Here is a 20996-nt window from a genome sequence, read left to right as displayed (position 1 = left end):
GAGGATGGCACACTTATCCAGTTGAGCTGGACCAATATTTAACGGATTAATCAAACAAATCAGCAAAGTAGAGAATCATAAAACATGTTATCTGTGTGCTGTAAATGTTCTATTTCAATTTATGCAGATCAGGGGTTGCCAGGGGATGGGCGGGGCCTGAGGAGTGATTACTTAAAGGGTACGGGGTATTCTTCTGGGGTGATGAGAAAGTTTTGAAGCTACAGAGAGGTGGTGGTCACACAGCATTGCGGATGCACTAAATGCCACTGAATTGTACACTTTAAAATGGTTAATTACATATTATGTGAATTTGCCTCAATAAAAAAGTCATATAAGTGTATATTATTTTGCCAATCTTTTGATGTAGGGCTAAGGACTTTTCTTTAGGTATGTGTCCAATAATTGAAGTTCCAAGTCATCTTTCTGGCATAAACCACACCCATTTTATACATACATATATAGATGTATATTTTTTTAATTTCTAGTTTTAATTTCTTTAAAATGGGACAAGAACTTAGATCCTGCAAATCTGTCTCAGAGTAGAATCTGTTTAGATTTGTGATTTCTTCCCATTTATAGCTTTTGCATCCATTCACGACATAACAGCAGTTTTTCAGCAACTCACATTTGTGTCTTCCTACATTATTTTTCATAGAGAACAACTTTCCTTCTGTACTCATATTTTATGAATTTACATAATATTTCATTGAATGACGTAGTTACAACAAGGAAAACCAGTATAAAATGAGTTTGGAACAAACACATCCGACTCTTGTTAAGCGTGCGATTCAATTCAACTAGTGGGAGCAGGAGTGAGCTGGGCTGTGCTCAGAGCAGTTGACTGCCTTCGAGCTCCGGTGAGGCCACGGCTGGAGTCACTGTGTTTTACAAGGGAAATGATGTGTGTCAAGTGAGTTGGTTAAGTGGAAGTCAGTTTTGAGAGCATTTCTAATACAATGGAGGCCTGCAAGATGGATATTTAACCTGGACTCAGGGAAGTGATTATAAGCGGAGACTTAAAGATTTGGAAGGACCCAACCAGAAAAAAAGCCAGGAGGTGGTGTTTCAGGCACTGGAAACAGCCAGAGAGAGGAGGCAGCACCTCCAGTGAAGGAAGAGCAGGCAGTACAGCTGGGTTGTCAGGTGCAGCAGGGGACGTGTTGAAGAGGAAGCTTGGAGAGGGTCTTGCAAGCCACATTAAGAAGCTTAGACTTGATTTGGGAGACAGTAGAAATCCATGGAAAAATCTGAAGGAGGAGACTGACATAATCAGAGTTGCACTTTAGAAAGATCCCCTGGACTGCCTTCCAGGGCACAGATTAGAGATGTGGTGGGACAGTGGGGGGATGGGACGCCAGGTGAGTGACGGTGACAACCTGAACTGAGTGTGGTGCTGTGGGGGGTGAGGGAGAGGGCTTTGGGGCTGAAGGATAGAGGAGAGATCTGCTTAAAGCCCAAGTGTTTCTGGAGCCATTTACTGATGCAGAGAATGTGGGATAAGATTAGGTTTGGGGAGGATGAGTGCAGCTTGTAACATATTGAATCTGAGGTTTGAAGAAGCTGTGGGATGGCCAACAAGTAGCTAGATGGGTGACTCTAAAGCTAAATCTCGGAGGTTAAATGTGGCCAAAAAGTCAGTAAGAGAAGGAATGGAAAGTATGCCATTACTTTTAGCCATGAGGGGTCCTGTGGTGACATTGGCGAAGCCAGTTTTAGAGAGAAGGCAGGCACAGGTGCCAGAAGGTGGTGGGCTGAGGTGAGAATGGAGCTGAGGAAATGACTGTGTGTGGTTGATCATTTAGAGAATGTGGGTTTGAAGGGGTGGACAGGGTAGGGGAGTGCAGTAGCTGCAAAACAAGCAGGGAATGAAGAACACATGCAAAAGTGGCTGAGAGGAGTCGGTGGAAAGGTAAAGGTTGCCACTGCAAGCAGGAGGGGGAATAGGAGGGGGTTAAATGGGGAAGCCCACACTTGTCAGGGAATGCTGTGGGGGGTAAACGAGGAGGCCCATGTAAAGCACCAAGCACAAAGCAGGCACACGGCTGTTCAGTTCCTTCCAGTCTCTGTGCACTCTCCATGCCCATTATATGTCATTTTGTTCTCACCTACAACCTGCTTAGGCTCCTTTGGCCTGTGCACACCTGTAGTGTTAAAAAGCCCCCATGTAATTCTGGATGCGGTTTAGGAACTAGTATAAACGGCCTGATGTCTTGCCTGTCCCCTCTTCCCATCTATGTCCGCAGTGCATGCACTGAATCCCCGTTTGGCAGATGCTTACTCTCATCTTCACGGTCACGTTCAGCGGCTTAGCGGAGGTGATGGTCTCATAACCACATCCCAGCCATCTCATGTACACACTGAACCCTCACTCAGAGTATCTGGCCTTCCAGTTCCTTCCACTAAGCCAAAATGGGAGGCTTCTGCTCATTGTGGAAAGAGGCTTTCTTCTCCCAGTGGCCTTATCCTAATGCTTATTTTTAATTATGAAAAACAATTATTAATAGGGTTAAATGCTGAGCCCATTGCTCACACACAGTAGGTGTTCAAAAAATGTTAGTTTCCCTTTACTTAGTTCCTGTTTGCTCATTGCTCACCTCTAAGTCATTTCTCTGCCATCACCCCCCTTTTTTTTTGGCATTTTGCTCTATTTCTTTCCAATATTTCTGTGCTTTAGAAAAACATAGTTGAAACATACTGTATATATTTTTTCCCTTGCTATTTTAATAGGAGCATTTTCTTGTTAATATCATTAACTATGAATTTTGATGACTGCTACATATTCCATCTCACAGAAGTACCAGGATTCACCTGGCCATTTTCCCATTGTTAGGCTTCCAGGTGCTCACGTGTCTATACATAAATCTTCGCTCATATTGCTGATTGTTGTCCTACACTAGGATCCTAGAAGTACAACATTTTAAGAGGAATAAGGAAGCTCGTTTTGCATTAAGGATTGAAATTGGTACTGCTATTTTCTCACCAGTGTAGTACTAACTTTTCAAGTACCACTAATACAATTGCCAAAAAAATGGCTTTATGAATCTCATTCACCTTTTACACTTTATAAGTAGCATCATCTTAAAATATTAATCATCTAATTGTTTATAGTGTTACATACCGTTTAAAGAGAACTACATAGATTTGATCCCCGCATTCTAGAAGTTTACAGTCCAAGAGAGACATACTGATGCAGGCCTACATGCTTAAGATTCACCAAATGCAGGCAAAAACTATTAAAACTACTCCATGGATGGACATCCAAATGAGACTAGGGAAATCATATTTAAAGGGTGAGGACCACAGTACACTTATTACCTAGACTGAGGAGGGAAGAGACCAGTGGAGACCAGCTGAGACATCCAGTCTTCACCTGGGCCAAATATAAAGACCAAACGTGCAGTCTGCTCCTTCTCTCTGAAGGTCTCTGTCATAACCTATTTTCTCCTCTCTTCCGGTGCACAACAAGCGGCGGCTCTCGGGAAGGTACTGTACCCACCATCTGCTTGGTTCTTTCATTTCCTCTCCCTTTTCCCATTGGCCCAATTTTCCCATACCACTTTCCTGCCCTCAACCCCACCTCAGGTCCCAGACTAACCGTGCCATTAATCAGCCGGGGTGATGGTGGCTCTGGTTTGAAGAGCTCACCGGATCTCCTTTAGCTGATCAGCTGGGAGTTGTGTTTGGAAACTATGGGTCCTGACCATGGCTGTCAGACCTCCCGGACACCACCTGCTGCCTGTCTGTCATCATCATCTTCTGGTACCATGCTCGTCTGGCTGGGCTTCCTCCCACCACTTCCGCTGCAGCTGTCCCCGAGTGCCCGCCTCCCTGACACCACAAGACAGCCCATCTAGATTCCAGGAGCAAATCCATCCTTGTCTGCCTCGTTCCCACCAAAGATAAAAATAACCTTAATACCAACAATAAATATTTAGTGAGAGCTTACTATTATTCATTTAATTGTTGGCCCTTCCGTTCCTGGCCATGACAAGAGACGTGCTGCAACTTAATCCTGAAGGGATCTGATGACACGTGTGGACAAACGTGTTAGCACATTATCACTGGCATTGAGACTAATGTCCCCTGTCTACCCAGAACAGGCCTAGGGGAGAGGGAAACCGGAACCCTACCTGTCTCCCCACTTCTGCACCACGTCCAGGAATGGTCCTGGCCCTGCAGCACCCAGCGAGCCAGCCACAGAGAAGGCAGACGTTGGAAGTCAAGGTACTGTCGTAAAAATATTCACTAAAACAAAGGCACTGACTTCATTCTTCCTAGGGATTATCTAGTCACTTTGCCTAGTTTTCTTCTTCTTCCTGAGTCTGAGCTGTATCTGTTTTACTGTGTTTCAGCTACGAGGGTAGAGAAGTAAATGAGAAAGAACTTTAAATAGCTTTTTTTTTTTCGTATATTTGCTTCATGCTAATATGAACCTAGGTCTGAAAAGAAGTTTTTTGATGATCTGCGTATGCAGTCATCCGTGCTGGCTCGCTTACCTCTGACTAACTAAGAGTTAATTATCATCAAATACCCATCCACCGAGGACGAGTTACAAGTTATGGCAGGTGTTTGGTGAATAATACTAATGCAATTGATTTTACTGTTTACTCTCTCATCTTAGAGTAATCAGCTGGTAAAACAGAAATTATGGATTGATACTTTAAAAATTTTTGTTTGTAAGGCTTCTGCCCCATCTGTATTAAATTTAAACTTTTTTCAAATTTATTTTACTAATTATATTTCCTGTGCATGAATTACATAATCATGTCCTTTGCTCATTTATTCACTAGGGTATTGGTAATGTTCATAAATATGTCTGAATTAATTTTCATGTGCTTGGAGATAATTCTCTTCCATTTGTGGTGAATATTCTTCTTTTGTTTTTATCATTAGTTATTTCTATTGCTTAGAAGTTAAAAAATTTCTGTAACTATATTTTAGCATTTGATTTCATTTCTAGTTTCTCTTTTTGCTCCAAGTATAAGAAAATTATCACCTTATAGTGGGACCAAAAATCCCATTCTGGGGCCGGCCCTGTGGCTGAGTCTTTAAGTTCGAGCGCTCTGCTTCAGCGGCCCAGGGTTTCGCCAGTTCGGACCCTGGGTGCGGACATGGCACCACTCATCAGGCTATGCTGAGGAGGCATCCCACATGCCACAACTAGAAGGACACACAACTAAAATGTACAACTATGTACTGCGGGGATTTGGGGAGAGGAATAAAAAAAACAAAAAAGAAAATGGGAAACAGTTGTTAGCTCAGGTGCCAATCTTTTAAAAAACAAAAAAATCCTATTCTTCCCTTAGGGTTCCACTCCTCACCATCCTTGAGATCTTATACTGACATTCTCCGGGACTCAGAGCCCAGGCCCCACATCTCTTCAGTACATTATTTTCACCAAGTTGAACACTTGTGTTATGACTTCAACTGAGCATTTACCTGAAGAGTCCACTGTCCACCTGTTTATCCTGGATTTAGAACTATTTCCCATGTTTTCTGATGTCTAAGAGGTTTATGGTTTACTCCATTCATACCTAAGTTGGTCCCTAGGTTCATTCACTCATTCATCTACACATTCACCTATTCATTTATTATATGTGGCACGCAGACTCCAGGGGAGCCCCCAACGAGCTCTGCTTCATGGTATTTGCTCTTGAGTGTGGGCAGGACCTGTGACTTGCTTCTAACCAATAGAATACTTTAAAAGTGATGTGGTGTCCCGGTGATTGTATTACGTAATCAAAGACTGTCTTGCTAGAAGACTCATGCTTGCTTGATAAAGTGAGCGATCACGCTGGAGAAGCCCACGTGGCGAGGAACTGCAGGCAGCCTCCAGCCACCAGCGAGGAGGACGTTCGGATCCTTGATCTTAAAGCCACAAGGAATCTGGCTTGGACGAGCCCCAAACTCCTGGGATTTGACTGGGAATTAGAACACTCAAGTAAACATCAGTTAGAATGGGCTGGATCTTGGATTCTGTCTTTAGCTTTGCTATAAGACTAAAACGTTTCATCTTGTGTCCTAACTTTCCCATTTCTGATCAGGTATAGGGAAAAATTCAGAAGTGGAGTGATTTAGAAATATTTGTTTGTTTTTAACAACTAAGGTCCTATTTGGTTCACTGTTCTGAGGAGCTGAGGTGGAATTATGACCCCACTACTGTGTCTTCTAATGAGAGTTCTTTCTATTCTGCATTTATCAGATGTTAATTATTCATACTGCGTGATTGAGGATTTTGGAGTCAGAGACTCACCTGCAGTATTTGGAATACCAGCGCAGGTCTACATCCACACAGAATTTATACAGCAGCTGGTGCTAGTCAAAGCTAATGATGGAATTTCAGTTTAATAAAAAGACCCCCAACCGAGCACACCATCTTGAAAAAAGTATACTTGTCAAACAGCTTTCAATCAGTTCAAGAGAGACACCTTAATTGGGAAGAGGAAGATTTGCAGAGGAGTTTGTCATGGTGCCAATTCCAGGTCAATAGCTGCGCGTCTGTCCTCTGGTAGACATAGCTTTGCTTTATACTCATAACCACGTCTATGTCTTCTCTGTTTGCATAAGGAGGTCTTTGTTTCATTTGAGAATATTAAGTATCTTCTTTTAATTCACCCATGTGTCTTCAGAATAAACATGAGCAAAATTTAGACTTGTGATTATAGAGATCATATTTTAAAAAAATTTTTTAAATAAATTTTATATTTTTTTGTAACAGGAAAGCAGTGCTTATGAAATTTTTATATTTTCCAAAACCGTTTTGTCGGAAGAAAATTTTATGAATAAAATTAAATTATGGTGGTTTAATCATAAGAAGAATATGCTGAGCAATGATGATCTGGATTCATATAAAATTACTTTGGAGAAGCCTGTGTGTAGTAATCTACTAACAAACAAAAAGGAAGGAAGGATTTGGAATACTAAAGAAGGATGCGACTGAGTCATCACGTCTTAGTTTCTTTATTTCTTGAAAGGAGATACTCATTCAAACTGGTGGCCTTCAAGCTTTTTGTAGATGACTGTCTCAATGGCAGGTTTGAGGGCATTATGGACCAGGCAGGGCAGGTGGAGGGCCGGGCGGGTGGTGGCGCAGGAGCCCAGTGTGGAAGTCAAGGCAAAGCTGGAGGGGGGGCTCTGTAGCTCCATTTCTCCCTTCAGCCAGGGTCGATCTTTTCTTTTCTTTCTTTCTTTTTCTCTCTCCTTCTTTCTCTCCCTCCCCATCCCCATTCTCTTCCTTCTTTTCTTCCTTCTTCCCTTCCATCCTTTCTTCCCTTCCAAATTCAAGATCTATTTATATAGATACAAATTAACATGTAGAAATAATGAAGTTTCTGCATAAGATTTCTTTTGTAAAACGGAGTTCTACTGCTAAACAATTTGACAATCACTGGACTAGGCAATTCTAACTCCTCTTGCTTCTGTGAATTCTTTCTCTCTAGTAATTCTTCAATCGCTGGTAGGATTTCAAGGTCCAGGAACAAAATAGCAAGGGCGGTTGGAAATCTTTTAGAACACACAACAAATGTCTATCCTGTATAAATTATAGCTCTGCTAACAGAGATGTGGAACTACGGTCTAGTTTTTTTGGAGTAACTGTACAGAACAGGGCCGTGCTCACGTAGGTACACAATCTACTAGATGATGTTCGGGCGGAGTGGCAGAATTACGGCCTAATTTTAAAAATCAAAGCCTCTCGCGTTGAGAGAATCATACCCTGTAAGAGTCGGAGGGATACTTTGAGGTCATTTTCCTCCTTTCATATATTCACCCATCCATTAAATCAGTAAATTGTTATTGAATTTGAGTGTGTGTCAGCCACTATGGTAACTTGTTCCTATCCATATAGAGATTATGCTTTAGTGGAGGAGACAGCAATTAACAAATAATCATACACACAAGCATATAATCACAAATGTTTATAAGTGCTATTAAGTAAAAGAGCAGGGTTCTCTGAGATCATATGTTAGCGAATGCACGAGAACTCTGGGCTGTGGAGAGTGGAAGTGACTTGCCTCCAGCCATCACTGCAGAGCGGGCGTTGACTCAGTCACCTGTTCTCTCTGTCTCACCAGCTTGGCGGTGGAGGTTTAAGCCAATAGTACAGGGGGCTAAGTGATGGAAATCAGAAATCTGCGAGCTCCTTTCCTGCCTTCTCCACCACCTTGGATTGCTGGGCAGTTATGAGAGACACCTAAATAAATATCTGCACTAAGAATGGAAGCTTCAAATATTTGAAAACTGTTTTCTTCTTCGGTTAAGGTCTTTGCTTGCCAGGTGGTTGACCAGAGGCTGCAAATGGTTTTCAGAGTGACAAAGTCACAATTAAAGAAAAGCAATTACTTAGTAGCTACTGCAAGACTACTAATTATTGAAACTTCCAGGCTGCAACCAGATTCAATAGCTTCCTTCAATAGCTTCCTTCACAGTTACTTTGCTGTGAAACAAGAGGTTTTGTCCTATAGGAGGTCCAGTCCAAAATGTACATCAATTTCTATTACAAACCTTTGCCCAGATAGGTTTGCCAGACCTGTCAGTTAGAAGAAAACCCACGTTCAAACATCATTATTAAAATTATTGGCTAACAGAAACTATGATGAACGCATTCCCCTGTTTGGAGACTGAGGCAGTTGGGGAAGACTTCAGCCCATATGGAGAGCAAAGAGTTTGTGGATCTTGTCTCTGGAAAGGACCTGAAGAATAGGGATAGGGCAGGTGTGGTTGATGGCAGATCCATATGCTTTGGAGATCCAACAAACACACAGCCCAATGGCATACTTCATGAACGTGGAGAACTTTGCCTGCCTCCACGGATGCCATCTACCTCTGGGGAGCACCTGCTATTGGGCAGTGACACCTTCAGTCCTTCTTAGCGTTTGATGAGTGATTGACTTCATCAATCTAAAGCCTAAATCACAGTCAAGGGCCATTAGTTTGGAATGTTTTGTTTGCTTTTATATGACAAGATTTGCATTTTTATTATATTTAGAAATTATTTGCACATACACACTAATATGAATTTTTGCATTAATAAATAAATGGGATTATAGCTTATATGTTGGGGCTTTTGGTGCAGACTATTTTTTTCATTTTTCCTTTTGCAAACCTCCTCCCTCCTCAACTCCATTGCTGCTGCCCCACACCCACCATAACCCATGTTATCAGACTAGCTTGTATCTTTGCATATATTTTACCCATGGTCATATAATCCTATGTAAGCATTTATATATAAGTACTTACACAGTCCCATGCATGGATTTTTTGGACCATTTTTTAAACCATAGGACCATATTATATACCATTTTCCTACATTTGTCTTTTTCACTAGGAAATACCTCAGGAGAATGTCTCCAAGTCAACTGGCATAGTTCTACTTCGTTTCCTGCTACTTCTTGGTGGAGGTGTACCATGCTTTATTTTGTTCTTAGTTTTCTGCTATACTGAACAACGCTGTGACTAATTGCCTTGTACGTGCGTCCTTGTGTACCGGGGCTTTTCTCCCAGAAAGTGAGAATTCTGAGTCAAAGGATGTGGCTATTTAATTTTAATCAGTTGCCAGATTGTTTTCCAAAAAATATTGTAACAATTCTCATTTCCACCAGCAATAATGAGAGCACCATTTCTCCCTGCATCCACACCAAAATGGACGTTATTGCCCTTTTTTCCTTTTGCAGACTGATGGGTTTAAACCTCACTGTTACTTCATTTTCCATTTCCCTAACTACTAGTGAGTTTAAATGTATTTCCATAAATTTACAGGCCATCTGGTTTTGCTCCTTTGCAAGGTGATTATTTTTATTTTGGCTTGTATCTTGGAAGGGCTTGTTGTATAATGATCTTGTATTTTTCATCTATGTTAAAGTTTTTTTCCAAATTATTTTTGTTATCATTTGAAATATATACTTTTTAATATAGCTAAAAAATGTGCATCTTTTCTTTCACAGCTTCTAGGTTTACCGTCTTAGTTATGGAAATTTCCCCATACGTGTACATTCTTTTTTTTTTCACATGTATATTCTTGAAAAATTTTTATTATTTAATAAGTTTTTAACCCATCTAAAGTTATTTTTGTATGTGAGTTCAACTTAATTTTTCTATATCGTTTTTTAAAACCCACCCTTTCCCACTGAATCAGACTGTCATCTTCATCATATAATAAATTCTTATATTTATTGGGAACTATTTCTCTATTCTATGTCCTGTTCTACTGATTTGCCTATTCCCATGCAAATACCTGATTTGGTTTAGTACCTTTATGAGATTTTTCTGATATTCCATAAAGCATGTCACTCCTAAGTACTCTTCTTTTCCTTCTTTTTAATATACTACTGGGTTATATTTTCAGGCATTTGTCCCTTTAGGGAAACTTGAAGGCCACTGAGCGTAAGCAGAAGTTGTATACGTCTCTCCTGGACAGAAGCTTTAGGGGCCAGCACATGGTTTGCCTCGTCCACTTTTCCTGTCTTGGTGATGGCAGAGGCACTGGTTGAGATGAAACTTCTTCCAGCCTGGGGTCCTAAGCAACCATAATGAGCGGAGTCACCCTCCTGATCCACGTCGGACATGTAGAATGAGCAAGAAATAAACTTTGGTTATGTTAAATTGTAGTGATTGTTGGGTTATTTGTTACTGCACTGTCACCTAGCTCATTCTGACTGATAGGATTGCTGTGAGGCTTAAGTCAGACAAGACATCTAAAACATGCATTCCAGAACCAAGGGACAGATCAATAAGCGTTAGACAATATAATGAAAATTATTAGCAAATGGCAACTAGAATGCAGCTCCTCATGTCTGGAGACAAGGTTTTCTGGCCACACAGTTTAATTTCAGGTGATTAAGAAGATACATGTACTAGAAGAAATATCTGCCCTGTGTGCTCAACATCGTAGTTAGAAGTTCAATGCCTATAGAAACGCAAACCATTCCACATTGATAAGATGACAGTCCATTACATAAGGAAGGAAACTTAGAACACACTTGAAGGTGATTTGTATCAGGGTTTGCAAACTGGTGGCCCATTGCACCAAAGCTGGGCCATAGATGTGTTTTACTTTTTGTGTTTTAAAATCAGGGAATCTCTGTCTCGTGTACACACACACACACACACTTCTGGCTTCTCTTGAAAAACTGGAAGACCTTGCAATTGTAAGATCACATTTCTGCACGGCCCAAATGCCTGCAGTTGAGTAACTGCATGGTCTAGTTCACCAGTGGCTCCACTCCCACCCCTTGTTTTCTTATGCCCAGTCCACTTCGCCCATTTACATTTCATATTGCTCCAGGGTTGTGTATATATATGACCCCTGGATATTGATGGTGAATGAAAATTTGATTATTTCTTGAGCAGTAGGGCACAGTGAGGTCTATGTACAAAGAAGATAGAACACTACAATGGAAGGAAAAGTGAGGTCCTGATGTCTAAGCCTCTCGGCATCCTTTGATAGAATTGGCTAGTGGAGGAAGAGACATTTCTCTTCCTGTAGAAAAGAATAAAAATAGATCTTTGATACCTCAGCAGGAATTTTCATCATCAAATCAATTCCAGACCACCTGGGATAATTAATTCTCTTAGCCTCCTTATAGGGTGAGAATTTCAGAAATATCATCAGTCAAAAAACAAACTTAGGAAAACATTTGCAAAATCTTTTGTCACCTCGAAAGAATCTTAACACAACAAGCTTCTGAATTGTCATTAAAACCGGTCAAATGGAACTCCTCCCTCCTGTTTATTTGGGAAAAGGGATCTAACTCAGAAAAGAGATTGGATGGAAAGGTCAGAATCTAGATTGCTCAGTTTATAATTCCTGTGCAATTTCTTGAGCATTATCTAAACCCCTTCACATTCATATCCCTTAAAATCTCTCTTATATTAATCACATTCATCATTTTGGCTCCACTTTCATTAAGAGGGAAAACATCCTCATATCACTATCACCTTAGAGTCTGCTAACAGACAGTTTTCAAAGGCAGAATCTCCCAGTAAAAATATGCCTCTTGTTACACGTACAACCGATAAAACAAAACCAGCTTGTACGATGTAATGTCCAATTTAATTTAAGGTATTGGAAACCAAGGTATCAGAAACCGCTCCACAGTAACAACTGTCTTCTAAATTGTCTGAACTGCCAGTGGGTTTGAGAGCGGGGTGTCCTTGTCTCTTTAATGAGATACCCCTTTCTGTTTGCTGATTTTTTAAGAGTCATGAAGAATTGGTTGAGAAAGAAGGGAACGTGGACTACGTGGCTTTAAGTAATCTAAAACTCAAATTTATCTCATCAGTACAGTGTCACTTCAGTTCTGCTTATTTCTTGGACAGGAAAGAGGTGGAAATAAAAAAAGGCCTGGAGTAACCTCATGGAATGAAGAGGGACCTTCTCAAATCAGAGTTGAGGACTTTCCTACCTCCATTTTTCCAACACAGACTTTTTAAAAAATTTAATTAGCTTTTCATTTCAATACCTCAAACACCTCAGAAAATTGCATTACCACTGATAAATTATTAAAATAATTTTTTCTTTCAAACATAATAAAGATCATTTTCACAGACCTGTTATATAGCTTCAAATGGAAATAAATACAATTGACAAATGGGCTGCTTTCTATTTTCATTCTAGTTATAGTAAAGGAATTTTTTTGGATTCTGGGTGTTAACAGTTTCCTTTAAAAACTACTCTGGAAACCCTCTATAAATGAAAGGAATGTGCATAGTATGCAAATTCAGAGTGTGCTGTCCTCATTTACCCAGTGGAATTCAAAATAAGCCTCAACTTGTGAACATATTAAAGCAGATTGAAATGGATATTAGCGGGATTTGTAAGGAGAAGCACTCCAGTCGGTCAAACATGCTATGCGGGAGAACTCTGATAATGTTGTTTTACTGATAATTACCTGCCGGCTGTCACCTCAAAGTGGGATTTCCTGCAGGTTGCAGTATTTAAATATTACATTCAGAACCAAGCCTGCCAAGACACTTCTACCAATCTGGCCATGTCCATTTTATTTTACAATTATCTGTGTCTTTCTTCATGAAAAGCAATGCAGTTAACTCCCTTTTAATTGTGTGTGACCTGTGTGGGCAAGAGAACATCAGCACCACACTCCCGCTTCCCTGATCCTGAGCGCGTTCTGCCTTCTCTCCCTCCCAGACGTCAGCAGACGCCGGAATTACTGGAAAGCGGCACTTCCTGACTAGCGTGAATGTTCATCTAACCCCAGAAACTAGTCGAGGGGGCAAAGCAGACACCACCCACTTAGATTAACTAAAGGTGGTTTAAACGGAAAGGACCAACTTCTGTAGTCCTGGGCGGCCAGCGCCTGCGGGTCTTCCAGCTCTGCAGACAACTTCCTTCTCTCTGCCACGCCCCCCTCCCACTTTTTTTTTTTTTCTCATACTGAACTCCTAATTAAATTTAACAGTTTCAGGAGTTTAAACTGTATACCTTTTTAATTGTGTCCTACTTTGTATTGGCTGATACACAAGTCTGAAAATGGATATTACAGCTTTTTATGATATAATATCACCCTAATTGGTGCTTCATAGGCAGTGGCTGAATTCTTTTCAATTAAGCTCTAACATACAGTAACTGTTTCTGCAAATGCTGGAAAGCCATTCACAAGAGAGGACTGGTACTGCACAATTCCGAAGTACCTTAATGTGTCAAAAATGTTTTGTGAAGAAAGCTACACTGTAAATGCAATCACCTACATTGGTGTTCCCATTGTTAACTGGGAGTGAAAGTATTGCTAATTGTCCTGCGTTTTAGCTGGGTTTTTAAAGCATTATGTAGTAAGTACACCGGAGGGTCAATTTGTGAAGTGAAATACTTAGCATGCAAAGCGTAATACAAGATGCTGTGTAATACTTGACCTCTCAGCATAATAAACGTAGCAGTGAAACGCTGTGCATTCAGTATTCACTGAATAGAGCCTTCGCAGTGGAACAAAACCAGAAAATGTTCTCTTCATTCCTTTTTTTTTTTCACTAAGAGAAAATTATTCTTTATAATGGCCATTGCAGCAATTAGCTGGCATTTGGTAGAATAAATGTGCAGAAATAGCAATTTCTTATTTTAAATGAGATTTTGTATGGAGCCTGCAAATTACTTGAGGTATATGAATAATTATGCCTCAGCTTTATGCTACAGAATAGGGTGTGGGTGGGTATAAAGATTTCCTATTTGCAGTTAAATGTTTAGACATTTTATTATTTTAATTTCACTCACAGTCTGCCTGGATTGACCCTGCTTTCCCATTGATCATTTCATGTGCGCCTGGAAGCAAGTGTGCAGATGGCGGGAGACTCCCAATTAGTGCGCTGTTTTTATGAATGTGACATGTAAGTGCAATCGGGTCTCCTCTGCAGGCAATGGTGGTGTTGAGACTTTGGGATCCTAAGTCAATACAATTTAATAATCTGCATGGAATGAACGTTTATCAATATTCTCTGTGGTCAAATGCAACTGGAAACTTCATTAAATTTTTATCCAAAGTTTTTCATCTTATTGAAATGCATTCTTCCAGGCATTCATGATTCATCCAATTAGCCTTAAGTAGGGTATTTTTTTTTCTCTCTCAAAGTGATTCAGTTAATTATGGCCATACATTCATAATTATAAGGTGGACGAGTTGGGTTAAACTGAAATTATGAAATCTGCAGAGATAGTCTATGAGGTTTAGAATGTAGAATATAAAAAAGAGATGAATAAAAGTGAGAGCAATGAAATACTTTGTTTTAATCCCCTTCAGCCTATGCACCCCAGCTGCTTTCTCAGAGGGTTTTGTGTCTTTATTTATTCACTTATCATTTGTATCCAGCAATTTCTAAAACTTTATTTGAAGCAAGCACATAGGGAATAATATATTTTGAAAAAAAAGCAAACACTACAAATACTAAGAACACAACTAATGTGTTGAAAGTTATTTTTAATTTAGAAAAATTAAAGATAACATATAGTCATTTACAAGTTAACTATTCAAACAATTTTTAAAAAAAGGTTCCTTTCACCCACTGACCACCATCCCAAGTTCTCTTACCAGATGTAACTACTTGAGCCAGTTTCTTACATGTTCTCTTTCCACATTTTTAAGTCCTTTCTTCTTATTTCAGTCCGTCACACATTTTACTTGCACATTCTAATTATATATATTCTAGATAATATCTTAAGTTTCAAGAGTTTTGTTTTATTTTTCCCTGGGCAACTTTTCTAGCTCAGGAACTTTTTTTTGTCTTTAAAATTATGTTCTTGGATTGTTTTTCAGCTAAAAGAAAAGACAGTCTACTCTAATTTTTCTTTTACTTAAGACCTAAGCACACACAACTTTTTATTCAAATTAATTTTCTTTCTGTCATTGAGTGATGCCAAAAATTCCTCTGCCAGATGCTGTAATGAAGGCATCCCATTATCGAATGATACAGCTCGCCTGCGAAATGCAACCTGTGATGCCACAAAATTGGAAATAGCCCCAATTAGTTATTGTTAATCTGGGTAAAATGAGGATCTCACACAGCAGGCAGATATGGATCCCTCATCTCTCTGCAAACAAGGCTTGTCAGCTATACTCCTTCACAAGCCCCAGGGAGGGAGCCAGGTCATTACGTTACTGTCTTTGCCCAATGCTCATGCTCAAGATCTTTAACAAATTGCAAAGCCACTGGCCAGAAAGAGTTGTACATGATTTCTGTCCGATTTTAACTCCTCATGATTTTTTTTTCCCATGGGGCAAATAGGTTATAATCAAAGTTTTAACATTTGAAATGATTTATAGCAAACCCAGGTAGTTGACTGCAAGAATAATTTGATTTTTAAAATTGCATATATGAAATGAAAGAATGCCCGTTATAGCACTTTTCTTTCTAATTATTCCTTTCTGAAATGTTCCTCTTGAAACTTTCTGAAGGAGAAGGCTGTGGTGGACTGAGGGTAAAATTTCAGCCGTATCTTTGTCAGGTAGATAGAAGTGCCATTTAATAACTGTATGAGTAAAGATGTTGAGGTATTAAAAGAGAGAGAGAGAAATGGCAACTGTGTTTTCATGTTGCTGTTATTAGAGAATAATGCCTCATTCATGGTGATCACCTGGATCTTTCTTTTCGTAAGATATTTCATGCCATTGTGATCATCTAACAAATCTTCACCCATCCTGAGAGGTTAACAGGGGCTTTATAGATCATTTAAAAAAAAAAAAAGGGATGGCACGAATAGTGAAAATCTGTTGTATATTGAACTATTAGTCTCAGCATCATTGGGAATTTTGTGGTGTCATTGCCATACAATCTAAAGACAATATTTTCACCTGGAACATTTACCAAGGTATCATTTTCTCATTCAAAAATCAAGAAGAATACCTATATCAGGGATGCTATCTATGTAGGAGATGATTTGAGTGTCTACATCAAGAAAGAAACTTTCTTTTCCTGTCTCCGAGAAAACTCCTCAAAGATGGCTTCATTGTAGTTCACTCAAACTGGATTAATCTCCATTTTCTGTACCTGTTCTTGCTCTCTACATCCTGCCTTTGCTTGGGATGGGCCTTCTCTCTGAGGATCTTCTCCTCACTCCCACTTCTGGTTGCCCAGTTCCTTCCCCTCTTTCAAGGTCTAGGTCAAATGTTCTCTCCTCCATGAAGCTTTCTCTGCCGTGCTACCTAGAAGGAATCTTTCTCTCTTCTGAACAATGACAACAGTCTACCTCTCTACCTCTCAATTATTTTTGTACATTTCATCACCCTTGTTTTCCTGTAAGTTTCCTGAGATCTAGGATCTATATGTCCGAACCAATTCTAGTGCCTTCCACATTGTGAGCATACAATAAATACCTTGAGTAAATAAATTTTACCAGCAAGAGTCTGGGCAGTGATCCAGTATTATATATGGCAAAGAATTCCAAACAACCAAGGACATGTAAACATTCCGGGAATGACTTAGTCTACCCTCTAGAACACAGCAATGAACTTTTCTGATATTCTCATAAGTTTCCAGACAGCAGGCAATTCCTGGTGCTTTGGGCTTGTCTGAATCAAAGACAAACTGGTTCGCAATTCAGCTGGGATCTTTTGGGACTCTCGGGGCTGCTGTGCAAAGCAATTCAGAATATGAATTGGTAACGCACTTCAACCAGCTCTCAATCATGAACATCACACGTGTGGACCTCTGTGACCTTGAACAAGCTGTGTAAACTTTCTAAACCTCAGTTTCCCCATCTGTAAACTGGGGCCAATAATGCCTGCCTCACATAGTTGTTTTAAGGATCAAATGATGAAAAGCCTAATGGATAGAAAAATGGTACCATCGTGGGAGGGCTGTGAAGAGCCACGTAATGTCCTTTGTCTTTATTATGAAATGGTGCCCTTTTCCCATTTATCAATAAATTATCCTAGTAAATGTATAAATCAATGATGTCTATGAAATGACTGGTACCCCCCTAGACTGTGGTACCCTTTTGTGCCCCACAACTGTGCATGATGGCCTGGTATCTTGACGATAGCAATTGTGATGATGAAGGTGGATCCTTCTTATTTTTAACTGTCTCAGAAAGTTCTGGCACTATTCCTATAACCTGAGAAAGTTCTGAGGAATCAGGCTACTTTTGCTAACACATATCTCATTGTATGACAATTATCTGAAAAGACTGCCTCCATTATTAGACTGTTGACAACAGGAGGGCAGGGGCCAAGATCCTACTTATCTTTGCATCCCCAGCACCTAACTAAAGGCTGAGTGTTCAACAAAAGCTGGTTAAATAAATGAATATTCGAGTATGTAACTCTACCACATTTCAGCTACTTGTTTCTTCTCAATACACCCAAGAGGTGACAGGTTGAGATGTGGTATCAGAAAAAATATCACATCCATATGTGTATACACCAAAGTGAGAGCTGATGTACATGCACTTAGGAAATACAATGTCCTCTATTTTAACCTTGGATTATTGAGAGATGATGTCACTGACGGAAATCAATCTTCTTCTGTAGTGGGTACACATTAGTGTGACTAAAGTATTTTTAAAAACATGCATCAAACATCCACCAGTTGCTAATAAGGGCTGTGAATCTTTGAGATGCAAAAAGAAGGTGTGCATAATGCCCTGTACAGTTAGAGCTCCTTGCCTCCTCATCCTGAGAGGACAATGATGATTCTCCTCTTTGCGGCTTTCTGGCCACTTCCCTGGGGCAGGATTCCTGGAAACTTATTAGGACAAGCTTTGGTCCCCTCTGAAGAAGGAAGCCTGTGGATGTATGTGGCAGAGATTTTCCAAATGGTCTCCCCACTTGGATCAGTGACCCAGGCTTTGAACTTCTGCTTGGCGTTAAGAGAGAAAGAACAGTGGCGCCCCTCACCCACACAGATTTTCCAACATGAGGGAGGGAGTAAGTTGAAACAATTTACTTAAAGAAACAGGCAAAACCCCATCTGATAAACCCTGCCACAAGATTCTCTTCAAGTTTTATTTATTCAGCATTAAGACTAGCAGTTCTCAATTTTCAGGGTGTAAAATACCCGGGTAAGGGGTTGTTAAAATGCATATCCCAGATCCCCTCCCCTAAAATTCTGATTCTGTGGGTTTGGGGTGAGTTCCTGGACTGTGCATTTTAGACCACACCCAAAGAGATTCTCATGTCCCTCCGCAGAGAAGTGAATTCAGAGAAAACAAGCCTGGAGTGAGGCAGGAGCTCAGAGACCCGGCTTTCTGTGGATGAAGCTTATTACTAACACTCTCCAGGAATGCTCGTCTTCAGAGAGCTGGTGACGGCTGACGAGGTCGACAGCTACTGACAGAAGTTTCCTGTACTCTTCCAACACCGGCTTCTAGGAAAACTTTGAGACAGGACTGAGGGCGGGGTGAGGGCCAGAGAAGCTGTCCCAGCGTGTGGGTGACAGGGCGCCGCAGTGAGCTCCCTGCGGGTCTCAGCTGGCAGGCCTCCCGGGCACACTCCGCAGGAAGGAGGTGGCAGGACTGGTAGCGTCAAGGAGGGCCATCTTCTGAGGGAGGGCTCAGAGTATCCAAGGTCTCCTACCACAGATCATTCATTCATTCGACAGCTATGGAGGCCTCGTGTCTCTGCTGTAGGCCCTGGGCCCCGCACACGCCGTTCTCTCTTCCAGGAAGGCCGCTGTCCCCCGTCTCCACCTGGTTGACTTCACTCTCCACACCTGGCCTCCCTCTGAGGGCCGTTCCCCCAGATGTGCCCTCACGGCCTCACTACCCTGTGAAATAGGACTTCTGCCTCATGCCTGGCTCCTGCACTTGTGAGCTCCGTGAGGTCGGGACCATGTTTGTTTTTTTTTTCGCTTTGTTTTTTTAGCTCTTAAGTCGCTTATAAAAATAACTTCCTGATATCCAGTTTTCTGAATGACCCTTTGCCACATTTAGCAATGTACCAGTTTGACAGAGTGGATTATCTTTCTGTTTATAAATTATATAGCAAATTGTATTGGATAAAATGTTTTAACAGCTTTCGATGATTTCTGTGAAGGTTTAGTTGATTGGTTTTAATTTTGTCTTCATAACAGCATTTTTAAGGAATGTTTGATTGTCAACACCTAAGGGTCAGAGGATGGCTTAGCCTTTTAGGGTGTATATTTAATATTCAGGAAAGGGTGTTGAATAATCAGGAACCCAAACTTTACTTAAGATTAATACCCCAATTCTGACATTCATTCCCTTAAGAATGAAATTGCTAAAAAGGGATTCAGAACTAAATCAACGTGAAAATCAGAGATTTTAGACACTAATTGCTAGTCATATAAAATCAAGGCTGATAGGCCATTCGAGGCATTGGTGAAAGAATGTAAAGATGCTTAAAGAGAAATTCTAAATGACATCTGGAAAGATAGAGAAAAACTCTGAGTCAATTGAAGCAATCTGATCCCATGTGTAATGATGAAATTTAAAAATTTAATTGCTAGAAACAAAAATTAAGTCCACCATGCCACCAAGCAAATGTGCAAAGAGCATTAATCATGGTTATAATTTGAAAAAGCTAGAAAATTACAGAAATTAGAAGTAGCTGAAGATGAAATGCTCAATTTTTATTTTCTAGCAAGGAGAAATTGAGATATTTTTACCTGGTTGTATGCACAAAAAGATTTGAAATGAGAGGGCAAACGTGTTCAAAGATGCATAAAGGAAGTGAGGAGACTCAGAAGAGGTTGGCATAATTAAATGAGTGACAAAACTTCAAATTTGATTTATATATTGCCATAAAACTAAAATTTCCAAAAAAAGGATTTAAAAAGTTGGCTAAAAATTATAAAAATGCTAAAAGATAACTAAAACAAGAAATGAACTAGGAAATAATGAAGCAACAACATCATATCCTAAGGCCAATGTTCCTCTTAGAAAATTGGCAAAAATAATTGTGTAAGTGCTAAATAGTTGGCAAAACTGCAAATGACTTTAAAACAAGGAATCTGTGTAAGACTGAATATTTCTAAGGAAAATAACAAATCTTGGGTAAAATATGAAGTATTTATGGATATAAAACGTATCCACAAGAAAAGTAAATTACTTGTAGCTTTTGACAAATTAAAATTCCTCAAAATGCTGGTATATAAAGCAAATGAAAACTCATCACCTAAAACCATCCTATACAAATTGTTGTAAATTGTATAAATAGTTAAAAGAAACATGTTTTTGGTAAATTTGAAAAAACAGTGATTCAGTAAACTGATAATTTAATGAATTAATTTTACAGGGTAGACTTTTGGCCAAGTGGCCAGTTTCTTTTATTCAGAGTTTCTTTTATTTACTGCTGCATCTCCAAAACCTGTTGCAGTGCCTGGTATGCAGAAGGTACTCAATAAATAGTTGAAAAATAAATGAATAAACAGACTGCGCTGGGCAAGGGGAATACAAAGGGAAACAAGACCGTCCCGGCGCCTGGCTTCCCGGAGCTTACATTCTAGAGTGACTTGCAGTGCAACTATTTTCTCTTACTGGTTATATAACAATAGTGCAACTTGTCTAAATGCTGCACTCATTTCTGGATTCACAGGAA

The 20996-nt window shown here is 40.0% G+C and overlaps 1 long non-coding RNA gene across 1 annotated transcript; it reads left to right on the top strand.

The window, feature by feature from the left end:
• Positions 1-3986: 3986 nt before the first annotated feature.
• On the top strand, positions 3987-10599 carry LOC138918837 (uncharacterized). Its single transcript, XR_011428660.1, has 3 exons — positions 3987-4224; positions 6203-6482; positions 10343-10599. It is a non-coding gene; the product is annotated as an uncharacterized lncRNA (long non-coding RNA).
• Positions 10600-20996: the final 10397 nt, after the last annotated feature.

Source organism: Equus caballus, chromosome 1 (genome assembly GCF_041296265.1).
Source record: "Equus caballus isolate H_3958 breed thoroughbred chromosome 1, TB-T2T, whole genome shotgun sequence".
Taxonomy (NCBI): domain Eukaryota; kingdom Metazoa; phylum Chordata; class Mammalia; order Perissodactyla; family Equidae; genus Equus; species Equus caballus.
This window is presented reverse-complemented; position numbering and strand designations above follow the sequence as displayed.